Source organism: Nicotiana tabacum, chromosome 10 (genome assembly GCF_000715075.1).
Source record: "Nicotiana tabacum cultivar K326 chromosome 10, ASM71507v2, whole genome shotgun sequence".
Classification (NCBI taxonomy): Eukaryota; Viridiplantae; Streptophyta; class Magnoliopsida; order Solanales; family Solanaceae; genus Nicotiana; species Nicotiana tabacum.
In genome coordinates, this window is record NC_134089.1 from 138,749,279 (window position 1) to 138,774,755 (window position 25,477).

Consider the following 25,477-nt stretch of genomic DNA (forward strand, 5'->3'; position numbering starts at 1 on the left):
GTGTGGTCCGTAGTGAGGAGATTCAGAGAGGTGCACATTTTGGAACCTCAAGCACTACCGCCGCAAAGCATTTTTTGCGGACCGCAGTGGCCTCACCACGGATGCAATCAAGTTTGTGCGGTCCGCAAAGATGGGGTTCAGAGAGTTGGGAGTTTGGAGGATAATGCCAGTGCGGTCTGCGGTCCTTTTTGTGCGGACCGCAATAGAAGGCACCACGGCCGCGGTGCATTTTGTGCGGCCCGCGGTGGCCAAGTTTAGAGAGTAGAGTTTGAAACCAAAAAGACTCACCGCGGCCGTACTCCATTTCTTGCGGTCCGAGGTTCCCCTGCAGGGGTATTTTTGTCCAAAAAATTTGGCCTAGTATAAATACATTCTTTTCTTATTTTGAGGTCATCTTTTGTAATCTACTTGTCAGCAGAGCTCGAGAACGGTGGTTTTTTACTATTTTGAGTAATTTTATAGTGGGTTTATCATTGAATCTTCAATTATTAGCTTGTAATTAAATCTTATGGGTTATTCTTCATCTATTTCTTTGTTTTCTTCCATTATTATGAGTAGCTAGACCCAATAGCTAGGGTTGTGGCTCAACCTTAGTGTGAGTATTGTCTTTTGATTTAGGGCTTAGATGTTTATGGGTAGTTGATGTTTGGACTGATTTGTGTTTTTCATGTTGTAGTGGTTGCAAACACTAATTTGTGCCTATTTGACTTGGGCTCTTCTTGAGAAAGAGAGTTTGAGTCTAGGAAAATCAGTCCAACAAGGAATTGGGGTGTAATCAAGAGATTGATAGCCCCAATTAAAGGGTTAAACCTAGAGATAGTAATACCCGACTTGAGCCTATATTGCTTGCACAATTTTGACACCCAATTGGTCTTGAGAAAGTCAATTAGGGCAAAGTCACTCAAGCTACCGAGAGGTATAGAGTGAGTAATTCCGTGCATTGGCTATATCACAATCCCCAACATAACGTCTTTGCCTTAGGCTTTAGATCCTGTCAAGTATTCACCTAGGAGAAAGTCACTTCCCTAGTGCCTCTTTAACTAATTAGAAAACCCTACAAACAATCATTCTAAGTTTAATTTAGTTTATCATTAGCCTAAATATTAGAAGTAATATTCAACCAAAGGATGATTGGAAGAGTAATTAAGAGCACTACGCATCTCTAGTTTAGATAGGAATCCAATTCCCACTTCTAGCTCCCTGTGGATTCGATCCTGACCATCTCGGGTAAAAGCTGCTTCGATTTCTCTCGCCACTCAGTAGTGGTGTAGGGTTTTTGCCGATCAACTATGGAGGTCGCATTTGCAAGGCCTTCATAGCAAATGTGGAGGTATGCTGGGCCAAGCAATCTTCATAATTTCAAAGATTTCTTCGTATTTGCGATGTAAAACTGGGAAGGGCAGGGATCGTAATTGCGATCAGTTCATCGCATTTGTGGGGGATCATGTACGCATTTGCAAACTTACCTTTGCAATTGTGAAGATAGCAGAAGTATGGAGGACCTCGCATTTGCGATAGTGTCACAACCCAAAACGATGGGCCACGACGGGCACCCGGTACCTTACTCAATCGAGTACCAATGTAACGTATCTTTCTTATTAAATCATCATATACACATGACATACGGGCCTAATAGGCCAATATGGTCATTTATAAACTCAAGTCATAGGCCGACAAGGCTGTACAATCTTTCACTTACATGACATATGTCTACAAACCTCTAAGAGTACATATATATCATAAAGGTCGGGACAGAGTTCCGCCATACAAAACAATACATGACTAAATCATACTAACCAAACAAGCAACTCCGATGTAAATGGAGCGCACCAACATCTTCCGCTAAGCTGATAGCCTAATTGGAGGGCTCTCGACATGTCTATCGGGACCTGAGGGCATGAAACACTGCGTCCGCAGGCAAAAGGGACGTCAGTACAAAAAATGTACCGAGTATGCAAGGCACATGAATAAGTACATAACAAACATGGAAGAAATATAGAGTAAATGACTTAACATGTAAGTCTGAATAACTCTGTACATGATGAAATACTCATAGTGTCATGCATATGCATATGAATGTCATGTCATGCATAGGTACATGTGTTCATAACATCATCAAGCCTCTGAGGGCATCCCATCATATCATCTCGGCCACTATGGGCAAATCATCAACGTATACCAGCTGATCAGGTGGTGGTGCGTATATAATGTCGTAACCTTTTCCCATATCCCATATACATATATTTACATATATACGCGTATATAATGCCATCTGGTCATGGGTCAATGCACATGTATGAAATGCATGGAAAATACGTAATAATCTCAATATTTCTATGTATAAATGCATGAAATGCATAAGAAATACATTAATAAGATTTTCTCAGAATGCCATAAAACTCAATATTCCTTTCGGATAAACTTTATCAAATATTTATTTTTCTTAGACCCATGAACAGAAGATAATAATAATTTATATAGGGAACCAAGAATATAGATGCCCCTAGTATTTCTATGAATAGAGTAATTTATGGAAACTGTGTGTTTGCATATTTTTTTTGTATAATTTGGATCATGCCGAAAAGGAAGAAGAGATAGCCTTACCTGAACCAATTCTCTTTTGCGAAAACACGTAACGGCCGATCGAAGTAGGGAAAAATCCGTATGATATTCTTGAGAAAGATTGTATCGGACTTTCTTTGAATTAGCATTTCATGTTGGACCTTGTAGTATTTCAGAGAATTTTACATTTGGACATTGTAAAAATTCAGAGGCTTTAACGTTTGGACATTGTAAAGGTTCAAAGGTTTTAACGTTTGGACATTGTAAAGTTTTATAGGCTTTAACCTTTGGACAGAGAGCTTTCACATTTTTTGTGTGTAAGGTTTTAGACGTGATTTTTGTATTTTGTCAGTGGAAAGTTGGTTTTGTGTTCAAGGTCTTTAGGAATCAATACATAAGGTATTTAGAATGAGATGTGTCTTGAATTAGGTTGCCACCTACTCTTAAATGAGTCTTAGTAATTTGATCAGATTGTGGCTTGTTGCCACGTCACTTTTTCCATCTTTATCCAAACAAAATTCAATTAACTTAATTAGGTAATATCCCTCTAGCCGGTAATTAATCAATTACTCGCATAATTAAGAATTGTCTCAAATTACTTAAAATTCTACTTATTTTTAATACACTTTATATAACCCACTATCATGGTCATATGGTACTTTGTATGGTACTAGTCCGTAAATATCGGATATTAACGCTCAGCCCGTATTTTATCCCCATATGCCAAACTTGGACAAAAATTTGTTTTTTTGACTTGCTTCTCCTTTCACCTTCACGAATTTACTTATTACTTGTGAAATAGCGTAATCCTTATAATCTCCAAATAATCTTTTCCTTGGACTGATGTCAATTACCTTACGATAAATTCAACATACAATACTATTGGGTGCAACATCGTTGTAATTTAATATTGTGAAGCGTAAAATCATCGTAATATAATACCGCAAGACATAATATCAACGTAATATTGTGGGCCGTAACATCATTCCCTCCTTTGGAACATTCATCCTTGAATGTTGACTGATGCTCTTATCATTCTCATAACCCATAGGTCTTGCAAATACTTTAGTACTCGTCTTGCCATCTAGGCGACTGTTCTGTGAATGAATCTCAAAGGCCAGGGCATTCCCCCCCTTTAAGCCTCTTTCTCACACCACGACTTGTAGTTGGAATCTTTCTAATCTCGTAACTGTTGCTACCTTCTGTCATGCAAATTTTACGACTCTAACTTTGTATGAACGCCTGACTCTTTTCTTCTTTTCGGGCTTTTAGCCAATCTCTAGGCTAAATTATGTCAAGCTGTCCCTTGGGGGCATCATTAGCTTTACTACCTCTAAGTAGACCATATAATACCAAAATTCTTACTTCGATCTATCGATACCGAGGTCTGCTACCGAACTCCAGGTTACTCTCGTTGCTTATACGCTAAATCCTTTAACGTTCTTCATTACTATTCATCTTAAGACTGATGACCCAATCTCATTTCGTACTTTACAATTCTTACCCATCCATTGTTGATTCACCTCAATGTTGATCTACAACCATCCATTGATAACTTGAAATTTCTTACGTAATTTATTGCCACTAGGGCTTATGTTGCATTGTAGAACATTTGAAATGATTTTCCTAATCCACCTGAGGGCGATACTGTACTTCTATAACCATATCTCATATCATAGTCATCCCAATGATTTGCCTTACATGGGTATTTTAATCATGTACAATTCATGAACTTATTACTCAATCGGAGGCCCAAACGTCATCCCTTATTTATCACAATTGTATCCTTATTTTACCACCAGGGCAACATTCCATTTTTTCTAAATGCTATTAGTCTTAGACTCGTTTGATTGATTCAGGATATACTGAGCTTTGTATAACTTAGAGAAACCATCAGCTCTCTTGTTTTCACAGGCTTATTCCAAGTACTTATCCATTTTTGTCACCTTCTCAATTGCCTTATTCTTATCCCTACTCTTGTCTTTCAAAAACCTTGTTGGTCTATCATACTTTAGCTTGCGATCGATTCCCTTATGACTTCTGGAACATCGAGACATCACATCGTCTCTAACTATTCTTTTACTCTCTAATTAGACCTGGTACGCCACTAACGACACTGTTATCATTCCTAGATATTAAACTCTAGTGCTTCTAGCCTTCTATTTGAAGCATTGATTATTCACGATCTTCTTCCCTTGAGTATCTTGTACGTTGTTCACCTTTACGTTACTTACGTTAAAATATCACATCGTATCTTCTATTTCTTTCATGACTTCCCTTCCACCTAGGTGTAATATACATCCAATACTTGCACCTCTGGTGCATACACAACTCGGTGGGAGCTTCGTATTGACTTGTTATGAGGTTGGTACTTTTATGATCGGTTTCATCATAGGGTCGTTATAGAATATGGTTGTCGTACTATCCCTCTTGTACCTCTGATATTAAGAGTGATCCTCTAATGTTCTCAATCATGATTTATATAATTTTCTGGGTCTAATATTCTACTTCGTTGATGTAACTCTTTAATTTCCTCCTTCTTCTTATCAGCCTTTATGTCGACTTAAGTTATCTTCCAATTAGCAGCTCATGGTATTAGTTATTCTCTTTATCCTTTCATGGGCGCTAAGGAATATGCATGATACAATCCTTTAACAATTTAATCCTTCGTTTATGACCTTAGCACAATTCTTCCTTTTAACATATACCAGAATCTTCTACGGGCGTATATGATGCATGTATAAAACTCCAAACCCTTAAGCACGTTCATAACGTAACCAGCTCTGGATCATTGATCGAATAATTTCTTTCGTTCCATCTTAGCTTTCTTTCATGGTAAGCTATTACTTTTCCTAGTATTTCTACCCTCGTGTTGCATCCATACTTAGCTTTTCTAAGTGCCCACACATATCAAAGTTTTCGAGCAACTCATATGATCTCAAGTATTACTTTTAATTTTTACTTCTTGTTCATTAGCCACGGTAGGTGCCACTTTCCTTTGGAGTGCTTCCAATGTTGTTGTGAGACTGTTGTTACCCGACCATTCTCTCCTTAGGTCACTGAGCTTTCGTTGAAGCCTTGTTCCTTACTTTCTCAACTAGTCTTTTATTGTAGTATTTAGGGAGGATCCTTTGACTCTTGTAAGGCTGTGAGCTTATCGCATCTTATGCCTGACGGAATTTTCGATGTTCTTCCTTGCCTATAATTACTCGTAGTTACTTATCTCCACGCCCTTGTGCTTGTAGGGTTACTCCTGAACTAATAGTTTGACTGTATTCACGGTGGCACTTTTTTTTTATTTTCGTAACACTCATAGGTAAATTTTTAACTTCCCCCAACTCCTATATGGATGTTTTCCAAGGATCACGATGTCATAACTGTGGAGCTAAATTCCTCATATTGGGGTTCCCTATGTTTATCTTGCACGATCTATTGATTTGTCTGTATTATCTTATCTAGCCATAGCTAGGCTCTTCTTGAATCAACTACTAATTGTTTGTTGGCCCATTCCGGTATGAATATTTCTTGTAATCTTTCTTGGTCATTTCTTTTTCTTAACTTGCCCCTCACACTTTCTCCTTATTAATTAATAATATCTTGGGCAGGAACCCTTACTTCCTTTCCCTAACGTTGTATTTGCATAATTCTCTGGTATTGTGACGACCCGATCGGTCGTCTCAAGAATTAACGTGCCGATCCCCTATTAACTGCTTTCCCCAAGTTTATTTCTGCTAATTTGATTTGCCGGGATGTTTGGTTTTGAGTTTCGGAGAGTTTTGGGACACTTAGTCTCTAAATGAGAACTTAAGTATTGGAGAGTTGACCATAGTTGGAATAGTGTGAAGACGGCCTCGGAATGGAAATCTGATGGTTTCGTTAGCTCCGTTGGGTGATTTTGGGCTTAGGGGCATGTTCAGATTGTGTTTTGGAGGTCCATAGCTAATTTAGGATTGAAATGCCGAAAGGTCGAATTTTGAAGTTTCTGGTTCGATAGTGAGATTTTGATCCGAGGGTCGGAATGGAATTCCGGAAGTTGGAATATCTCCATAGAGTTGAATGTGATGTGTGTGCAAAATTTCAGGTCATTTGGATGAGGTTTGATAGACTTTTTGATCGAAAGTGTATTTTTAGAGTTTTTGGAATTCTTAGGCTTGAATCCGATAAAAAATAGGTGTTTTGATGTTGTTTTGAGCGTTACGAAGGTTGGAACAAGTTTGAATAAAGTTATGGGATATGTTGGTAGGTTTGGTTAAGGTCCCGGGGGCCTTGAGATGATTTCAGATGGTTGACGGAAGGATTTTGGGACTTTGGAGATGCAGCTTCAGCTGTTCTTCTGTCATAACCCCACCTACGAGTGTGGGACTACAGGTGCAGAGCCACAGAAGCGGCAGACCAATCGCAGAAGTGGAATTTAGAGAGTTCAGAACCGCAGAAGTAGTGGAAATTTCGCAGGAGCGGTACCGCATCTGTGGGTGGGGAGTCACATATGCGGAATCTAGGCCTTAAGTGAAAAGTCGCAGAAGCGACCGTTGTTCCGCAAATGCGGGACCGCAGATGAGGAAACAGCTGGTCAGAAATATAAAATTTTGAGTGTTTAGTTTCAAAAGATGGAAATTCGATTTGGAGCTCGGGAGAGGGCGATTTTGAGAGGAAATTGAAGAGGAGATCATTGGGTAACGATTCTTTAACCCTTTCTAGTTTTATTTCATCAATCTATAGTTAGTTTCATCATTTAATTTCGGATTGGAGATGAAAATTGGGGAAAAATTGAAAGAAAGTTCTTAGACCTTGAATTCGACTTTTGATTGGGAATTTGACCTTTTATTTGGATTATCTTGGTATGCATGAACTCGTGAGAGCATGAGGATTCTTAAAATATAAATTTTACCCGATTTCGAGATGTGGGCCCGAGGGGCGTTTTGGTCATTTTACCTAATTTCGCGTATTAGCTTAGAATTTCTTTGTTGAATCAGTTACATGAAGTGTTATTTACATTATACAATTAAATTGAATAGATTTGGGCCATTTGGAGTCGAGTACTCGTGGCAAGAGCATGGTTTCGGGTTGATTTTGAGCCGGTTCGAGGTAAGTGGCTTGTCTAACCTTGTGTGGGGGACCTTCCCCTTATGATTGGTATATTTGGTAATTGAAAAGCCTTGTACGTGAGGTGACAAGTGCGTACTTGTGCTAAATGTTGGAAATCCAGTTTTCTTTAAGTAATTACTAGTATGTTTCCTTTCCTGTTTCTATTACTTGCACTATTTAGCCTGTTATTAACTTAGGAAAGCATGTCTAAGTGACTTAATTGCTTTATTTGCTCAACCTGCCTTACCTGAATTCTGTGCAGCATGCTAGGCTAGAATCACTTGTTGCCTTAACATGAAATTTTGTCATTTCTGTATATTTTCCTGTTACTGCTGTGTATTTATTTTGGGACTACGGATGTGGGATTCCGGTAGCTCCCCCTTTTCTGTTTATTTTGGGACTACAGATGTGGAATTCCAGTAGATCCCCTTGCATAGTTGTATGGAACTATCGGAATGCACTTGGTAGATTCCCCCAATACTGAGAATTTATATTTGGGACTACAGAACGGGATTCCGGTAGATCCCCGCGCACTATGAGTTAGACTACGGGATGGGATCCCGGGAGATCCATTTGATATGTACATATGGGACTGCAGGATGGTATCCTGGGAGATCCCTGATTGTTATTATTGGTGCTGAGTTGTATTTCCTTTTCGTGTTTACCTTGATTCTGTATAGTTGCTAATATCTTGTACATCCTGTGTTATTTTACTGTTGTACTTATTATACTGTTCTGTTCTATACTGTTGATCTTTATATTTTATTTAATTTCAGCAGGGCCCTGACCTTCCTCGTCACTACCCGGCCGAGGTTAGGCTTGGCACTTACTGAGTACCACTGTGGTGTACTCATGCCCCTTCTGCACATGTTTTTCATGTGCAGATCCAGGTACTGCGACTCAGTCCTATCACCCGTAAGGCGAGGTGACTGCTCTAGAGACTTTAAGGTACATCTGCCGCGTCTGCAGACCGATGAGTCCCTTTGTATTCTAGCTTTTAAACATTTGTCCTTCTGTATTTCTTTCCCTTGTTAGACATTCTAGAGTTAGGCATTGTAGATATCCAAAGGCTTGTGGTTCCGTGAGTTTCCGGATTTTGGGATAGTGTACTTGATTGTGAGAATATTATATTGTATATGCCGAGTGGCACTTTTTAACACTATTTTTATCACTCTTCATTCTATTTTAATTTGTTTTTATTCTGCATTTTGGTTATCTTCCGTAATTTAGGCTTACCTAGTCGTAGAGGACTAGGTGCAGTTATGATGGTTCACGAAGGGCGAACCAGGGTCGTGACAAGTTGGTATCAGAACTCTAGGTTCATAGGAGTCATGGATCACAAGCCAGTTTATTAGAGTGTCGCTGATCGGTACGGAGGCGTCTGTACTTATCTATGAGAGGCTATGTAACTGTTAAGAAAATTCCACTTCATTTGACTTCCTTGTCGTGCGAGATTTTGACATCACAATTCTAAACTTCTGTCTTCTATTCTCTCACAGATGGTGAGGACACGCACTACCCGATATGATCAGGCACCCGCGCCCCCTACTACAGCCGTCAGAGGCCGGGGCCGGGGTAGAGGCCGAGGACGCGAATGAGGTGCAACCAAAGCACCTGCGCGAGCTACTGCTGAGGTACCACCAGCAGTTCCAGCCAGAGTCCAGGCACCTAACATGCCTAATGCTACTACTACTCCAGCTCTTCAGGAGACTCTGGCACAATTCATGAGCATGTACACCACTCTGGCTCAGGCAGGGTTGCTTTCCCTTGTTTCAACTACATCTCAGGCCGAGAGAGGAGCACAGACTCACATCGTTCGCACTCCTGAGCAGCGAGTGCATATTGAGCAAGTCCTTGAGATTATTCCTGTACCGCCTGCAGTGCCAGTTCAGCCCGAGGACAGGGCAGCGGCTTCCAAGGATGAGCAGCTGAGGCTTGAGAGGTTCAAAAAGTACAAGCCTCCTATTTTCAGCAGTCTAGCATCGGATGATTCTCTGGGATTTCTAGATGAGTGCTACTGCATTCTTCGTATCATGGGTATATTAGGATCGAGCGGGGTTTCCTTCACTACTTTCCAGCTTCGAGGAGCCGCCTATAAGTGGTGGCGCACCTATGAGTTAGATAGTCCGGATGAGGCTGCTTCACTGACTTGGACTTAGTTTTCAGATCTATTCCTGAGAAAGTATGTTCCTCAGAGCCTCAGGGACGCATGGCGCATAGGGTTTGAGCATTTGCGCCAGGGTGCTATGACTGTCTCAGAGTATGCTGTTCGTTACACTAGTTTGGCTAGGCATGCACCAGCCTTGGTTTCTAGTGTTCGCGAGAGGGTTCGCCGATTTATTGAGGGACTTATTTCCAGCATCAGGTCTAGCATGGCTGGTGAGTTGGAGATGGATATTTCTTATCAGCAGGTGGTGAGCATTGCTAGGAAGATTGAGGGTATGCATGATAGGGAGAGAGAGGAGAGGGAGGCCAAGAGGTCTCAAGAGTCGGGACATTTCTCTGGTGCCCGTGCCACAGCTGCAGGTCGTCATGGTAGGGATTACATGAGTTGCCCTATTCATTCGGCTCTTCCAGCAGCCAGTGGTATTCCAGCTCCTCCTAGACCTCAGGAGCCTTATTATGCACTACCAGTATCTAGCGCGCTTCCTCTGTGGGGTGCTTTTAGAGGTCAGTCCAGCAGACCTGGCCCGAGCCAGTCATACGCTCCATGTCCTCCCAAATCTTGTTTTGAGTGTGGTGACACACGTCATATGGTGAGGGATTGCCCCAGACTTAGGAGGGGTGCACCTCTACAGACTTCTCAGACACAGCGTGCCCTGCAGAGTTCTCAGGCTATGTTTACAACTCCAGTTGCTACCCCACCTGCTCAACCAACTAGAGGTTGAGGTCGGGGAGGTAGAGGTTGCCCTAGAGGGGGAGGCCAGGCCAGATACTATGCCATTCCTGCCCGTACCGAGGTTGTTTCCTCCTATTCTGTCATCATAGGTATTATACTGGTTTTTCACAGAGATGCATCGGTTCTATTCAATCCAGACTCTACTTATTCTTATGCGTCTTCTTATTTTGCTCCGCATTTGGGTGTATCTCGGGATTCTTTGAGTTCCCCTATTTATGTTTCTACTCCTGTGGGAGATTCTCTTGTTGTGGACCGCGTTTATCGGTCATGTTTGGTTGCTCTTAGTGGTTTTGAGATTAGAGCCGATTTATTGTTGCTCTGCATGGTAGATTTTGACATTATCTTGGGTATGGACTTGTTGTCTCCCCATTATGCTATTCTTGATTGTCACGCCAAAACCGTGACGTTGGGTATGCCAGGTATACCGCATGTTGAGTGGAGGGGTACTTTAGATCACACTCCCAGTAGAGTTATTTCTTTTCTTAAAGCTCAACGTATGGTTGAGAAGGGGTGTAACACATATTTAGCTTATGTGAGAGATGTCAGTATTGATACCCCTTCAGTTGATTCAATTCCAGGCATGCCGCCTGATAGGGATATTGATTTTGGCATTGATCTGTTGCTGGGCACTCAGCCAATTTCTATTCCTCCGTATCGTATGGCTCATCCTAAGTTGAAGGAGTTGAAGGATCAGTTACAGGAATTGCTTGATAAGGGTTTTATTCGGCCCAGTGTATCACCTTGGGGTGCTCCTATCTTGTTTGTGAAGAACCAAAAGATGGTTCTATGCGTATGTGTATTGATTATCGCTAGTTGAACAAGGTTATAGTGAAGAACCATTATCCTTTGCCTCGTATTGATGATCTGTTTGACCAGCTTCAGGGCGCATAGGTGTTTTCTAAGATTGATTTGCGCTCAGGTTACCATCAGTTGAAGATTAGGGAGCCAGATATCCTGAGGACTGCTTTCAAGACTCGGTATGGTCATTACGAGTTCCTTGTTATGTCATTTGGGCTGACCAATGCCCCAGCATCCTTTAAGCATTTGATGCATAGTGTGTTCCCTCCGTATCTTGACTCGTTCATCATTGTCTTTATTAATAATATTCTGGTGTATTCCCGAAGTCGGGAAGATCATGAGCAGCACTTGAGGACTGTGCTTCATACTCTGAGAGAGAAGAAGTTATATGCTAAGTTCTCGAAATGTGAGTTTTGGTTGGATTCAGTGGCACTCTTAGGCCACGTGGTATTGAGTGAGGATATTCAGGTGGATCCAAAGAAGATAGAGGTCGTGTAGAGTTGGCCCAGACCATCCTCAGCTACTGAGATCTGTAGTTTCCTTGGCATGGTGGGCTACTACCGTCGTTTTGTTGAGGGGTTTTCATCGATTGCAACCCTTATGACCAGACTGACCCAGAAGGGTGCTCCATTCCAGTGGACAGAGGAGTGTGAGGCGAGCTTTTAGAAGCTCAAGACAGCTTTGATCACAGCCTCAATTTTGATAGTGCCTACAAGTTCAGGGTCTTATACGGTCTATTGTGATGCCTCGAGGATTGGCCTCGGAGCGGTGTTGATGCATGATGGCAAGGGGATTACCTACGCGTCCAGACAGTTGAAGATACATGAGAAGAACTACCATGTTCACGACCTTGAGTTAGCTACCATTGTTCACGCCCTGAAGATTTGGCGCCATTATTTATACGGGGTTCCCTGTTAGATTTATACTGACCATCGGAGCTTGCAGCACTTGTTCAAGCAAAAGGATCTAAATTTGCGCCAGAGGAGGTAGTTAGAGTTGCTAAAGTACTATGATATCACTATTTTGTATCACTAGGGCAAGGCCAATTTGGTGGTCGATACCTTGAGTCATCGAGCGTAGAGTTTGGGGAGTTTGGCTTATTTACTAGCATCGGAAAGGACTATGGTGATGGATGTTCAGGACTTAGCTAGCTAGTTTATGAGATTGGATCTTTCGAAGCCCAGTCGGGTTCTAGCTTGCGTGGTTTCTCAGTCTTCCTTATTTAATCATATCAGGGAGCGTCAGTATGATGACCCTCATTTGCTGGTCCTCAAGGATAAGGTTTAGCATGGTGATGCCACAGATATGACTATTGGTGATGACGGTGTATTGAGGATGTAGGGTCGGATTTGTGTACCCAATGTTGATGGACTTCGAGAGTTGATTCTAAAGGAGGCTCATAGTTCACGGTATTCCATCCATCTGGGTGCCGTAAAGATGTATCAGGATTTGAGACAGCACTATTGGTGGAGGCGGATGAAGAAAGATATAGTGGGGTTTGTAACTCGGTGCCTCAACTGCCAGCAGGTGAAGTACGAGCACCAGAGTCCGGGTGGATTGCTTCAGCAGATGGAGATTCTGAAGTAGAAGTGGGATCAGATCACCATGGACTTTGTAGTTGGGGTACCATGGACTTTGAGAAAGCTTGACACTATTTGGGTGATTGTGGATCGGCTGACCAAGTCCGTTCATTTATTCCTGTGTGTACTACTTATTCTTTAGAGTGGTTGGCAAAGATTTACATCCGGGAGATTGTTCATCTGCATGGAATTCCAGTTTTCATCATTTCAAATAGAGGTACTCAGTTCACATCACGATTCTGGAGAGCCGTTCAGCATGAGTTGGGTACTTGGGTGGAGTTGAGAATAACATTTCACCCTCAAACGGACGGACAATCTGAGCGCACTATTCAGATTCTTGAGGATATGCTCTGTGCATGTGTGATTGAGTTTGGAGGGTCTTGGGATCAGTTCTTGCTATTGGAGGAGTTTGCTTACAACAACAGCTATCAGTCCAGCATTCAGATGGCACTGTATGATGCTTTATATGGGAGATGGTATAGATCCCGGGTGGGTTGGTTTGAACCGGGTGAGGCTAGATTGTTGGCACAGACTTGGTTCAGGATGCTTTGGAGAAGGTTAAGGTGATATAGGATAGATGTCGTACAGCCCAGTACAGACAGAAGAGTTACACGGACCGGAAGGTTCGTGATGTTTCCTATATGGTTGGAGAGTGGGTTCTGCTTTGGGTTTCGCCTATAAAGGGCGTTATGAGATTTGGGAAGAAAGGGAAGTTGAGTCCGAGGTTTATTGGCCCTTTTGAGATATTGAGGCGTGTTGGGGAGGTTGCTTATGAGTTTGCCTTACCTCCCAGCTTGGCCGGAGTTCATCTGGTATTTCATGTTTCGATGCTCCAGAGGTATCACGGTGATCTGTCGCACGTGTTAGATTTTAGTTTAGTCCAGTTGGACAAGGATCTATCCTATGTTGAAGATCTATTGGAGATATTGGACACGCAGGTTAGAAAGCTAATGTCAAAGAAGATTGCATCAGTGAAGGTTCAGTGGCGGGGTCAACCGGTTGAGGAGGTGACCTGGGAGACCGAGCAGGATATGCGTAGCCGTTACCCTCATCTTTTTACTACTTCATGTATGTCTTTATGCTCGTTCGAGGGAGAAAGAATGTTTAAGTGTAGGAGGATGTGACGACCCGGCCGGTCATCTTAAGAATTAACGCCCTGATCCCCTATTAACTGCTTTCCCCAAGTTTATTTCTGCTAATTTGATTTGCCGGAATGTTCGATTTTGAGTTTCGGAGAGTTTTGGGACACTTAGTCCCTAAATGAGAGCTTAAGTGTTGGAGAGTTGACCATAGTCGTAACAGCGTGAAGACGGCCTCGGAATGGAAATTTGATGGTTTCGTTAGCTCCGTTGGGTGATTTCGGACTTAGGGGCGTGTTCGGATTGTGTTTTGAAGGTCCGTAGCTAATTTAGGCTTGAAATGTCGAAAGGTCAAATTTTGAAGTTTCCGGTTCGATAGTAAGATTTTGATCCGAGGGTCGGAATGAATTCTGGAAGTTGGAGTAGCTCTGTAGAGTTGAATGTGACGTGTGTGCAAATTCCAGGTCATTCAGATGATGTTTGATAGACTTTTTGATCGAAAGCATATTTTTAGAGTTTTTGGAATTCATAGGCTTGAATCCGATGAAAAATAGGTGTTTCGATGTTATATTGAGCATTCCGAAGGTTGGAACAAGTTTGAATGAAGTTATGGGATATGTTGGTAGGTTTGGTTGAGGTCACGGGGGCCTCGGGATGATTTCGGATGGTTGACGGAAGGATTTTGGGACTTTGGAGTTGTAGCTTTAGCTGTTCTTCTATCATAACCGCACCTGCGAGTGTGGGACCGCAGGTGCAAAGCCGCAGAAGTGGCGGACGAATCGCAGAAGTGGAATTTGGAGAGTTCAGCAGGAACCGTACAAGCAGTGGAAATTTCGCAGGAGCGGTACCACATCTGCGGGTGGGGAGTCGCAGATGCGAAATCTAGGACTTAAGTGAAAAGTCGCTGAAGCGACCTTTGTTTTGAAAATGCGGGACCGCAGATGCGGAAACAGTTGGGCAGAAATATAAAATATTGAGTGTTTAGTTTCAAAAGTTGGAAATTCGATTTGGAGCTCGGGAGAGGGCGATTTTGAGAGGAAATTGAAGAGGAGATCATTGGGTAACGATTCTTTAACCCTTTCTAGTTTTATTCCATCAATCTATAGTTAGTTTCATCATTTAATTTCGCATTGGAGATGAAAATTGGGGAAAAATTGGAAGAAAGTTCTTAGACCTTGAATTCGACTTTTGATTGGGAATTTTACCTTGGATTTGGATAATCTTGGTATGCATGAACTCGTGAGAGCATGAAGATTCTTAAAACATAAATTATACCCGATTCCGATATGTGGGCCCAAGGGGCGTTTTGGTCATTTTACCTAATTTCACGTATTAGCTTAGAATTTCTTTGTTGAATCAGTTACTTGAAGTATTATTTACATTATGCAATTAAATTGAATAGATTTGGGCCATTTGGATTCGAGTACTCGTGGCAAGAGCGTGGTTTCGGGTTGATTTTGAGCCGGTTCGAGGTAAGTGGCTTGTCTAACCTTGTGTGGGGGACCTTCCCCTTAGGATTGGTATATTTGGTAATTGAAATGCCTTGTACGTGAGGTGACGAGTGCGTACTTGTGCTAAATGTTGGAAATCCAGTTTTCTTTAAGTAATTACTAGTATGTTTCCTTTCATGTTTCTATTACTTGCACTATTTAGCCTGTTATTAACTTAGGAAAGCATGTCTAAGTGACTTAATTGTTTTATTTGCTCAACCTGCCTTACCTGAATTCTGTGCAGCATGCTCGGCTAGAATCACTTGTTGCCTTAACATGAAATTCTGTCATTTCTGTATATTTTCCTGTTACTGCTGTGTATTTATTTTGGGACTACGGATGTGGGATTCCGGTAGCTCCCCCTTGTCTATTTATTTTGGGACTACTGATATGGGATTCCGATAGATCCCCCTACACAGTTATATGGAACTACGGGAATGCACCTGATAGATTCCCCCAGTACTAGGTATTTACATTTGGGACTATGAAACGGGATTCCGGTAGATCCCTGCGTACTATGAGTTGGAATACGGGACGGGATCTTGGTAGATCCATTGGATATGTACATATGAGACTACAGTACGGTATCCTGAGAGATCCCTGATTGTTATTATTGGTGCTGAGCTGTATTTCCTTTCCGTGTTTACCTTGCTACTATATAGTTATTGTTGTCCTATACATCCTGTGTTATTTTACTATTGTACTTATTATACTGTTATGTTCTATACTTTTGATCCTTATATTTTATTTAATCTCAGTAGGGCCCTGACCTTCCTCATCACTACCCGACCGAGGATAGGCTTGGCACTTACTGAGTACCGCTGTGGTGTACTCATGCCCCTTCTGCGCATGTTTTTCATGTGCAGATCCAGGTACTGCGACTCAGTCCTATCACCTGTGAGGCGAGGCGACTGCTCTAGAGACTTTGAGGTACATCTACCACGTCTGCAGACCAAGGAGTCCCTTTCTATTCTAATTTTTAAACATTTGCCCTTCTGTATTTCTTTCCCTTGTTAGACATCCTGGAGTTAGACATTGTAGATATCTAAAGGCTTGTGGTTTCGTGAGTTTCCGGGTTTTGGGATAGTGTACTTGATTTTGAGAATGTTGTGTTGTATATGCCGAGCGACACTTTTAAACACTATTTTTATCACTCTTCATTCTATTTTAATTTGTTTTTATTCTGCATTTTGGTTATCTTCCGCAATTTAGGCTTATATAGTCGTAGAGGACTAGGTGCCGTCATGATGGTTCATGGAGGGCGAACCAGGGTTGTGACAGGTATCGTAGCATAACTGTAGGCTTTGAATAAGTGCAATCTCATCCCTTTTTTGTTTTATCGCATTCTTCTTTTACCATTCCATAATTACTGGAACCACTTAATTCTGACGTAATGTCACGTCATTCCATATTCCCCTTTTAGGAGAGTACTAAAAGTTGAAGCTACAACAATCTACCTATAGATATTCTACCTCTTCATTTTTGGCGTCCTTTCACATCATTGATGACACTTACTCTTCTTGCGGTAATCCTTTTGTATTAAGGATAATGAAATTCCTTACTTCCGAGGTGACAATTTCTATAACTAGCACATATAGTCTCTTAAGCTAATTTTGCTCACATTGCTTACTTTAGGGAAGCGTCTTCCTGAATGACCATTCTCTGAATTTCTCATGAATCTCCTTCCGTTGTCCATTCTATTATTTCCGGTAAAAAAACTGAAATTCTCATCATGTTGACCATTATCAAATCACTAAATCCCTAATTCATGTTTACTTTATCTTGTTCACTAGCCCATACTAAATCTCTATTATTCTGGGGTCTAGCTTTTCCTATTGGTAATCACATTAGAGTCACGAACTTACTTCTTAAAATGAGGATATGACTTCATGGCCTATACTCCTTTGTTTTCTTGAGGCCTATCACATCTCGTCTCTTCCTTCACCTGACTATGGACCCGGTAATACCGTATTTTTTTATTTACCGTTGTCATCCATTTATCACATCTTACTCATAATTCTTCCTTATCACTCTTCTCATTACTCTACTAATATTTCTACCTATCCCTTTCTTGTGAAAACTTCAGCAAGACATTCTTTTGCTTTTTGCGCCCCTTGCCCCATCTATTGGTTCTTCGGGTTGCCTAACATTTTTTTCTCTACTAGGGACGAGAGCCACACTAAGGTAATATTTATCCCTTCAAGGCTTCTAGTGCCTATCCTTGTAGTACCCATATATAGTTGTACTATTTTAGAGTGCACCATCTGGGTGTCTCACAAGGAGATCTATAAGTATCTTTATAATATTATTCGGAAATGTCAACTAACACAAACAATCCATTCACCATTTTGGGTTATTCTAACCACAGCTGGATCCCAATATCCTTTCATGTCTTAAACCATATCTGCTAGCTCCCATAGGGCACATCTTAGATTGGTGTGGCCAATTGTACACACCTTTGTTACTATTGAAGGCAACTCAAAGGCTTATATTCCTCTGCTTGAAATGTAAATACTGTTAATCTTCATCAGCTGGGCGCCTCGTACTCTTCTTCATCTTGCTTCTTTTGCTTGTTGAAACTTGTATTTATCTTCTGAATCTTTCATTATCTTCCACCATTAAGGTAGATAGGTATTCTTCCTCAAGACTCCTTATCCAGAGGCTTACACCTTTCAGTACGCACATGATCTGCTGAAGACCTCACATTTACTTATCATAAGCATGATACAAAGTCGAGTTCCTCTAATTCAACACTTCCACAGCTATATCTCTTATCGATCATCTTTCTGAACGTAGGCATCATCTTATTATGAATAAAAATAGAAGTTCAGAATTTGAATTCTTATAAGTGAGCTCTACCACACGATCTAGAGCAAGAAGAAAGAGTGACAATCCTAAATGCCATGTAGCCTCCTGCTTATAAGTGTGGTGCACGACACACCCATAAACAAGACTCTACTAGACACGGCTTGTAGACTCCCTGTGACAGAACTACTCTGATACCACTTTTGTCATGACCCAAATCGATGGGCCGCGACGGGAACCCGGTACCTTACTCAACCGAGTACCAATGTAACGTATCTTTCTTATTACATCATCATATACACGTGATATACGGGCCTAACAGGACAACATGATCATTTATAAACTCAAGTCATAGGCCGACAAGGACGTACACTTTTTCACGTACACGACATTTGTCTACAAACCTCTAAGAGTACATAAATGTTATAAAGGTCGGGACAAAGTCTTGCCATACCAAATAATACACGACTAAATTATACTAACCAAACAAGCAACTCTGAAGCAAATAGAGCGCAGCAACATCTTTCGCTGAGCTAATAGCCTACTTGGAGGGCTCTCGACCTGTCAATCGGGACCTGCGGACATGAAACACAGCGTCCCCAGGCAAAAGGGACGTCCGTACGAAAAATTCACCAAGTATGTAAGGAACATGAATAAGTATATAACATACATGGAAGAAATATAGAGTAAATGACTCAACCTGTAAGTCTGAAAACTTTATAAATCATGAAATAATTATAGTGTCATGCATATATGTATGAATGTCATGTCGTGCATAGGTACATGTATTCATAACATCATCAAGCCTATAAGGGCATCCCATCATATCATCTCGGCCACTGTGGGCAAAATCATCGCGTATACCAGCTGATCAGGTGGTGGTGCGTATATAACGTCGTAACCTTTTCCCATATCCCATATACATATATATACATATATACGCCTATATAATACCGTCTGAGTCATAGGTCAATGTACATGCATAAATGCATGAAATGCATAAGAAATACATTAATAAGATTTTCTCGGAATGCCATAAAACTCAATATGCTTTTCGGATAAACTTTATCAAATATGTATTTTTCGGAGACCCGTGAACAGAAGATGATAATAATTTACATGGGGAACCAAGAATATAGATACTCCTAGTATTTTTATGAATAGAGTAATTAATAAAAACTGTGTGTTTTCTCGTTTTTTTATATAATTTGGATCAGGCCGAAAAGGAAGAAGGGATAGCCTTAACATATCTGAACTGATTCTCTTTTGCGAAAACACGTAAAGGCGGATCGAAGTAGGGAAAAATCCATATGATATTCTTGAGAAAGATTGTATCGGGCTTTCTTTGAATTAGCATTTCATGCTGGACCTTATAGTATTTCAGAGAATTTCACATTTGGACATTGTAAAAATTCAGAGGCTTTAACGTTTGGACATTGTAAAGGTTCAAAGGTTTTAACGTTTGGACACTGTAAAGTTTTATAGGCTTTAAAGTTTGGACAGAGAGCTTTCACGTTTTTTTTGTGTAATGTTTTAGACTTGATTTTTGTATTTTAAGAGTGGAAAGTTGGTTTTATAATCAAGGTCTTTAGGAATCAATGCATAAGGTCTTTAGAATGAGATGTGTCTTGAATTAGGTTGCCACCTACTCTTAAACGAGTCTTAGTCATTTGATCAGATTGTGCCTTGTTGCCACGTCAACTTTCCCATCTTTATCCAACGTTTTTTTTTCAATTAACTTAATTAGGTAATATTCCGCTACCTGGTAATTAATCAATTACCCGCATAATTAAGAATTATCTCAAATTACTCAAAATTCTACTTATTTTTAATACACTTTATATATCCCACAATCATGGTCATATGGTACTTATATGGTACTAATCCGTAAATATCGGGTATTAACGCTCAGCCCATATTTTATCCCCACATGCCAAACATGGACAAAAATTCAATTTTTTGACTTGCTTCCCCTTTCACCTTCACGAATTTACTTGTCACTTGTGAAATAGCATAATCTTTATAATGTCCAAATAATATTTTCCTTGGACGGATGTCAATTACCTTAGACAAATTCAACGTACAATACTACATGGTGCAACATAGTCGTAATTTAGTATTGCGAAGCATAACATCATCGTAATATAATACTGTGAGATGTAATATCGACGTAATATTGCGGGGCGTAACAGATGGTTCTTCGCATTTACTAGCTTCGCAATTGCGAAGATCAGGTTGCAAATGCGATATCTGCAGCTGATAACTTTGGACTTAGACGGGATTTTTTATTCATTCTCCCATTTTTCAAAACCTAAACTTCAAGAGGCGATTTTTCAAAGGCTAGTTCTTCCCCAAATCATAGGTAAATGATTTTTAACTCATTTCTTTCAATCATTTACTTCTTTTCACAAGATTTCATCCTAGAATCTAGGGTTTTTCATGGTGGAATTGGGGATTTTTGGGTAGAACTTAAGAATATCCAAATTTGGGGGTTTAGACCTCAAATAGAGGTTGGATTCCAAAACCAATTGTATATCTGGACTCGGGGGTGAATGAGTATTCAGGTTTTTTTCTGAATTTCGGGTTTTGACTAAGCGGGCATGGGGTCGGTTTTGACTTTTTCGGGAAAATGTTGGAAAACCTATAATTATGTATTGGAATTGATTTTTTTAGCATTAAATGTTGTTTTAAGTTAATTATGACTAGATACGAATGGATTAGAGGTGGAATCGAGAGGTAAAGCGGTAATTGACCTTTGAATTGTCTGTTGGATTGAGGTAAGTGTTTGGTCTAACTTTGACTCGAGGGATTAGGGATCCCCTACTTAGTTGCTATGTGAAATTCCATGTGTGTGGCGTATAGGTGTAGAGACGAGTATCTATGCACCGCCAAATTATTTGTTTAGCTTGTTCCCTTCCCCGTTCCCAATATATTGTCTTCCTATCTTAATTGCTACATGCTTATTGATGCTTCCATGTCTAATTGCTTCTTGTTAGATGTAGTTTACTTTATTGAAGGTAGTAATTGTTCTGTAGTTTCATTGTATTACATTATTGGTTTAAGTTGGTTTGTTGGTGTTTCAAGATACATTTTGGTTGGTCTCGCTGTGTAGTAATAATTGAGGAGATTTCATAATTGTATAGATTTCTGTATGATTTGGTTGAGGAATAAATGTTGTGGAGGGTTTGAGCTAAATTGTGAAATACTTGTTCTTATTGTGTGATTGGATTGATATGGTGGGATCGTGTTGTGTGCCGCAACATGAGGAATAAGGGTGAAATGTGATTGATGGGATCGGGCTGTGTGCCGCAATAAGGAGTAATAAGGGTGGATAGGTGGGATCGGGTTGCACGTCGCAACAAGGGTGATATATTGAGGAGTAATAAGGGTGGACTGGAGAGATCAAGTTGCACGCCGCAAAAAAGAGTAATAAGGGTGAATGTTCATATTGTTACTGATTATATGGTAGGATCGGGATGCGTGCCGCATCATTTTTTTGTTTATGTATTCTATTTCTACTGTAATTTTATTCTGTAGCATTGAAATTCTTTTAAGGATTGGGTGTAACTAAGTACTGGCAGGATAACTGAGTTCCATATTTATTTACTACAAGTTACTGTTTCATTTCGTTCTGTATTTCCTTTTGCTTTATTATCAACTATATGCAGGTTATATTGTAAATTCCCCACCTTAGCCTCGTCACTACCTTGTCGAGGTTAGGCTCGGCACTTACCAGTACATGGGGTAGGTTGTACTGATACCGCACTCTGCACTTTCTGAGCAGATATCAGAGCTGGTTGTGGCTAATCGAAAGGTCGGTTGCAGGCATTCATCCAGGAGATCCAAGGTAGTCCTGCCGGCGTCCGCTGGCCCTGGTGTCCCATCCTATATTTTCCTCACTTCTGTTTTATTTTCCTTCGACACATATGTATTCTTCTTCAAACCCATGCTTGTAGCATAGCATGTTCGTAGGTTGTGACACTAGTTTGTGGGTGGTAATTGTTTCGGTTTTGTTAATAGTATAAGGATAATCAGTTAAATATGTACTTCCGCATATATTTCTGTTTGAATTAAAATGTAAAGGAAGAAGGTGATTATAACTCTAACATTGGCTTGCCTAGCAAGTGCGATGTTGGGCGCCATCACGGTTTCGACGGTGGGAAATCCGGGACATGAATAATTGGTATCAAAGCACTAGGTTGCCTAGGTCTCACAATTCATGAACATGCTTAGTAGAGTCGGAGGGATCGGTATAAAGACGTCTGTGCTTATTCCCCAGAGGCTACGAGAGTTAGGAACAATTTTAATTCTATTCTTCTCTGTCGTGCGATTTGATCTCCCAATGATAATTGAGCATTCTACTCTATTCCTTCTCAGATGGCGAGGACGCGTATCGCTTCATCAGTTGATCAGCAGCCCGATCCCCCAGGTTAGCTCCTACGAGGGGCAGAGGACGAGGCCGAGGCAGTGCTAGAGGCCGAAAAAGGGGCATGGCTCAGTCCAGAGCTTGAGTAGCAGCACCAGCGGTGGAGCCTCAGTGTCATGACCCTAAACTCTAACCTATCGTGATGGCGCCTATCGTCAAACTAGGCCAGCCTCAACTCAAGAATCAACATGATAATAATAAGTTTGAAAACATTTACAGAAGCTTTTAACAGTTAAAGAACTATCTGAAACATAAGAAATTTTAATAAATAGATACAATCTATCCCAAAATTGGGGTGTCACTGAGTGTGTCACACCTCCTTTTTATCACCCGAGGGGATATAAGGGAGTTTTTCTAATTTAAGTGACATTAATCAAAATGAGATTATTTATTTAATTTTTTAGAGTCACCACTTGGAATAGTTTATTTGGGTGTCCCAAGTCACCGGTTTATTTTAAAATCCCAAATCGAGGAAATTTTGACTTTATTTAAAAAGCCTGCGAACCAGAAATTCTATGTAAGGAATTCTGTTAACCTGGGAGAAGGTGTTAGGCATTCCCCGATTCCGTGGTTCTAGCACGATCGCTTAAACTATTAATAATTGGCCTAATTATCTGATTTAATACATATTTAGAACCTATTGTGCATTTTATCTTTTATACCGCTTTTAATTATTTATGGAGTTATTTCTGGAACTAGTCACGATGACGCACTCCTTTATTTATGTACACATTGCGAATCGCGCCACGTGAAACGCACTCGCGACTTGCAGCATGTTGATTTTATTATTATTCAAAATTATAGTCGGGTCACATGAAATGCACACCCGAATTGGGGATTACGTATCACGACTATGCCACGGGAACCATACCTATAGCCGTGATAATTTAATATTAATCACGCCTAAATCCACTAGCACATTTAAATTATGTTCCTAATCTTTGAGATTACCGGTGAAGCTATTGAATTAAGGAAAACAAATTCACGTGGAAAAATATGGTTTTAACGAAATTTCGTTTCTTCTTTTATTGTATTTGCTATACGTTCAACTTATTCATTGTTTTTATGAGAATAATAACAAGAGTGATTCTTAGTCAAACTATTGAATGCTTAACATAGTGATTAACCTCGAATTGTTGAGTTCAGATTTCATGTGAATTTAGTCTAACAGTTGAATAGCTCCCTTCCAGCGGGCCATAGGTAACTACGTATATGTGTAATTTAATTATTATCTTCCTAAATTCCAAAACCAAGTGCCCACTATGCATATTAATGTAATAACACACTTATAACTAAATTATAGACTAGCTATGAAAACTAAGAATGGAAACAACAATAACAAAAAGAAGCTGTTAAGCTATCACGCTCCCAAACAAAAAAATGATACTAGAAATAAATTAACATGATAAGAGTGAGGAAGAAATGGATAAAACAGAGTCATATGCCAAAATAAATATCCAAAACTTAAGAGTTTAAGAAATGAACCTTGTTTAAATAGGAACAACTTCTAATTCTCGAATAGGCGTCAAATAAAGACATGGATCGGATGACTCAACGACTTCGCTTCACTCAACTTTGGAGCTAATCATTTTGTGCGATTATGGGTCTGTTTTGAGCTAGGTTCGGAGCATTTTCTAAGGATTTTTGCTGCTATTTTTTGAAGGACATGAAACCAGTCTTTTGGGTGAAAGGGTGCTGTTTCGAGCTACAATTCAGAGGTTGCTCTTGCTGGATTTTTGAGCTAAGATGGTGGTGTTTTGGAGACGTAGGGAGAAGAAGGGACGATGTGAAGGATTGAAAGTTGATTGACGAAGTGGAACAAGACCGATTTCTGTGAGGTGGAGTTGAAGGATGAAAAGTCAGAAGAATAAGTGAATGTGAAAATGGGTTTTGTTGGGAATCAGTGAAGTATTTGGAAGTGAAGGAAATGTAGAAGAAGGCAACAACTTTTTGTTGTTTCCCTTGGGAATGGGAGTTCGTTTTTTAGCTTTAGGAAATTAAACCTTCTTTTTATAGGGAGTATGAATTAGGTTAGGCCAAATAGGGAATGAGTATGGGCTTTTGGGCTATCCGAAATTGGGCCTTTCCAACCCAAAATCTTAATTCTTTTCTACAATTAATGTAAAATCTATACTATAAAATACATAACTAACTCTAACTAATTAAATTAATAATATTATATTGTAAAACTATTTTTGGTATTTTTAAAGATTATATAAAAATAAAAATAGATAAAAATAGGTGAAAATAGTATTACTACATTAAGTACTAATAAACCTTAAATTAAATGGACTTGAAACTATTTTTGTGTTTTTGATTTTTTTTAAATACTAAATAACAATAAAGTTAGTGTATTAGAATCCTAGAAAAATTCAAATAACTCAAATAAATATATAAAATATGCGAAACTGCTAATATAGTGTGAAGACGTGGGGGTCAAAAATTACATGTCTACAGCTACCCCTCTTTGAATGGAAACACAAAGAGTTTTCAGACAAAGAACGATGAGACAGGTTTTTTGACCCGACCCTTAATTAGAGAGACCAAAAACTAAAAGCAAAGAGGATGTGACCGAGCCTTGGTATCTGAGCTGCCTACATATCCTTGGCTATAAAAGAATCAGACCACGTGTAGTTCAGAAGTGGATCAAGTGATGGAGTGTGTGGAGAGAATGAGAGAGTCGAGTAAGGTTCCGTCAAGGTTCCGGTCCATGGTCCTGTTATTACATCAAAATCAAAATTAAAAAGACTAAC

At 40.2% G+C, this 25,477-nt stretch overlaps 1 long non-coding RNA gene across 1 annotated transcript; it reads right to left on the bottom strand.

Moving 5' to 3' along the window:
* Window positions 1–1,620: 1,620 nt before the first annotated feature.
* On the bottom strand, window positions 1,621–24,693 carry LOC142164923 (uncharacterized). The gene is made up of 3 exons (XR_012696012.1): window positions 24,210–24,693; window positions 18,782–18,873; window positions 1,621–1,905 (listed from the first exon to the last, which is right to left on the bottom strand). It is a non-coding gene; the product is annotated as an uncharacterized LOC142164923 (long non-coding RNA).
* Between the last annotated feature and the right edge of the window lie 784 nt (window positions 24,694–25,477).